The sequence below is a fragment of the Nelumbo lutea genome, chromosome 8 (genome assembly GCF_056320005.1).
Source record: "Nelumbo lutea isolate HS-2025 chromosome 8, American lotus-T2T, whole genome shotgun sequence".
In the NCBI taxonomy this organism is placed as follows: domain Eukaryota; kingdom Viridiplantae; phylum Streptophyta; class Magnoliopsida; order Proteales; family Nelumbonaceae; genus Nelumbo; species Nelumbo lutea.
The window spans coordinates 50,563,208-50,566,640 of record NC_142691.1 but is presented as its reverse complement, the minus strand read 5'-3'; the positions used below and the strand labels follow the sequence as shown (position 1 = coordinate 50,566,640).

At 41.6% G+C, this 3,433-nt stretch overlaps 1 non-coding gene across 1 annotated transcript; it reads left to right on the top strand.

Annotated features, from left to right (window-relative positions):
• The first annotated feature begins 2,976 nt into the window (after positions 1 to 2,976).
• Positions 2,977 to 3,083, top strand: LOC148844124 (small nucleolar RNA R71). The gene has a single exon (XR_016103910.1). It is a non-coding gene; the product is annotated as a small nucleolar RNA R71 (small nucleolar RNA).
• Positions 3,084 to 3,433: the final 350 nt, after the last annotated feature.

Genomic DNA, 3,433 nt, shown 5'->3' with positions numbered 1-3,433 from the left:
CTTTGTCCTAAAACAGCTCCTATAGCAAAATCACTCGCATCACACATCAATTCAAATGGGAGGGTCCAATCTGGTGCTATCATGATAGGTGCATGGATCAATTTGTCTTTCAAGATGTTGAAAGCATGAAGACATTCAGTTGAAAATTCAAAAGGCACTTCTTTCTGAAGCAAGGTAGATAATGGCTTGGAAATTTTTGAGAAATCTTTAATAAACCTTCTATAGAATCCGACATGTCCTAAGAAACTTCTCAAAGAACGAATAGATGTTGGGGTTGGTAATTTTTCAATTGCCTCCACCTTGGCCTTGTCGACTTCTATACCTCTTTGAGAGATCTTGTGTCCAAGCACTATGCCTTCTTGCACCATAAAATGACATTTCTCCCAATTCAACACAAGATGTGTTTCTTTACATCTAGTAAGCACCTGTTCCAGATTATTCAAACATGCATCAAATGAAGAGCCAAAAACTGAAAAATCATCCATGAAGATCTCAATAAATTTTTCAACCATATCAGAAAATATAGACATCATACATCGCTGAAAGGTTGCTGGGGCATTGCATAACCCAAAGGGCATCCTTCGGTATGCAAAGGTTCCATATGGGCAAGTAAAAGTGGTCTTTTCTTGATCTTCTGGTGCAATTGGTATCTGGTTATACCCTGAATATCCATCCAAGAAACAATAATACTCATGCCCGGCTAGCCTCTCCAACATTTGATCCATAAATGGGAGAGGGAAATGGTCCTTCCGGGTGGCTTCATTTAATTTTCTATAGTCAATACACACACGCCATCCGGTAATGGTTCTAGTAGGGATGAGTTCATTTTTCTCATTTGGAACAACAGTCGTACCCCCTTTTTTGGGCACAACTTGCACAGGGCTTACCCAAGAACTATCAGAAATAGGATAAATGATCCCAGCATCTAACAACTTAATTATTTCAGCCTTTACCACTTCTTTCATGTTGGGATTCAGGCGCCTTTGGGGCTGAACGGAAGGCTTGCTGTCCTCTTCCATCAAAATTCTGTGAGTGCAGATTGATGGATTAATGCCTTTGATATCTTCTACCTTCCAAGCTATAGCATTTTTGTGTTCCCGCAGCACTCTTAATAATTTTTCTCTTTGTAAGGGATTCAGTGCTGCGGAAATTATCACGGGGAGATCTGATGGTTCCTCAAGGAAAGCATACTCTAAATGGGATGGTAATTGCTTCAGTTCAAGGGTGGGGGGTTCTTGGGGTGATGGCTTACCTGATGGTCCGGGCAATTTGCCTAAGTTCTCTAATTTAAGAAACCCCTTTCCCTTGAATTGAGGCTTATCATTCAGGTATGCTATCATGAGGTTTATTTTTTCATTTTCTGTTTCTTCAAGTTCTCCCTGCTGGAGGCAGAGTTCAAGAGGATCAGTTATTCTACTTACCTGGAAGCATTCATCAATTGTCAATTCAATGGCATCAATCATCAAACAAGAATCATCACTAGAGGGTGCATGTTTCATAGCATCAGACATTTTAAAAATTATCTCCTCATCTTGTATCCTAAGGCTGAGTTGTCCTTGTTGGACATCAATCATTGCTTTCCCGGTAGCCAGGAAAGGTCTCCCTAGGATAAGCGGGACCTCCACATCTTCTTGCATGTCTAACACAATGAAATCAACTGGAAAAATGAATTTGTCAACTTTAACTAACACATCTTCTATGATCCCCCTAGGATGTCTAATGGATCTATCAGCCAATTGTAATGCCACTCTAGTGGGTTGGGGTTCATTCAACCCCAATTTCTTGAAGATAGAATATGGCATTAAATTGATGCTAGCTCCCAGGTCACATAAAGCTTTTTCAATTTTTAAACTGCCAATGGTACAAGGAATAGTGAAACTCCCTGGATCTTTGAGTTTCTGAGGCAGCTTGTTCAGAAGGATAGCAGAACATTCCTCATTTAATGCAACTGTAGCCACATCTCCCAGTTTCCTTTTGTTTGCCAATAATTCCTTCAAAAACCTTGCATAGTGTGGCATCTGGGCTAAAGCATCAGCAAAAGGAATATTAATATGTAAACTTTTAAATATTTCAAGAAACTTACCAAATTCCTTCTCCAATTTTTGTTGCTTCAGCCTGTTAGGGAATGGAACTTGTGGTTGTTGGTGCATCCCTTGTTGTGCTTCTGGTTGTTCCGTCTTCTGTTGTCTGGTTCCAAGGCTTGTTTCTGCCTTGGGTTCAGCCCAATTCTTCTTTTCTACCTCAGGCAACTCTTTTCCACTTCTTAAGGTAATAGCTTGCACCTGCTCTCGTGGATTCACTTCAGTGTTGCTTGGAAGAGTTCCCGGCAGTCTGGAAGAGATTAATTGTGCCAATTGCCCCACTTGGTTTTCCAGGTTTTTGATTGAGGCTTCCTGGTTCTGGAACCTAGTTTCTGCACCTGCTATAAATTTTGTCATCAGTTCCTCCAAATTGGATTTCGGTTCAGGCTGATGATAAGTCTGGTGGAACGGCTTGGAAATATGCTGATTTGGCCAGGACTGGTTTGAATGTCCCCTCCATCCTGGATGAAAAGTATGGTGACTCTGGTAACCCTACTGTCTTGACGAATTGCTGACATAGTCAACTTGTTCAGTAGATGGTCTGAACTGATTGCCAACTTGGCAGTCTGTACTGATGTGGCCTCCCCCACACAATTCACAATTAAGAGGCTGCACATGCATGGCAGCTATCTGCATTTCATCTATTTTTTTACTGAGTGCTCCTATTTGTGCAGCTAGTGCTGTATAAGTGTCAACATTATGCAAGCCTTGCTGCTTCCTAGTTTGAGTCCTTTCCGAATGCCATTGATAATTGTTGGCTGCCATTTCCTCAATAAGTGCATGGGCAACCTCAGGAGTTTTATTATTTATGGATCCTCCGGCTACAGCATCTAATATGGTCTTATTTGAGTCAGTAAGACCATTATAGAAAGTCTGCACTTGCAGCCAAATGGGGAGGCCATGGTGAGGAACTCTCCTTAACAGCTCCTTGTATCGTTCCCATGACTCATATAAAGATTCCCCCTCTTGCTGGAAAAAAATAGTGATGTCATTCCTCATTTTAGCAGTTTTAGAAGGGGGAAAATATTTAGAGAGAAAACGGCTGGCCATTTCGTCCCATGTGGCTATAGATCCTGCCGGTAATGAGTTCAACCAAGCTTTGGCTTTATCCTTCAAAGAAAATGGGAATAACCTCAGCCGGATGGCATCATCACTTACCCCATTGTGTTTGAAGGTGTCACAGATTTCCAAGAAGTTAGCAATATGGGCATTCGGATCCTCATGGCCCATACCACAAAACTGAACCGTATTTTGTATCATTTGGATTATGGCCGGTTTAATTTCGAAGTTATTGGCAGCAATAGTTGGCCTGATAATGCTGGAGACAGTCCCGGTGAGGGTAGGCTTGGCAT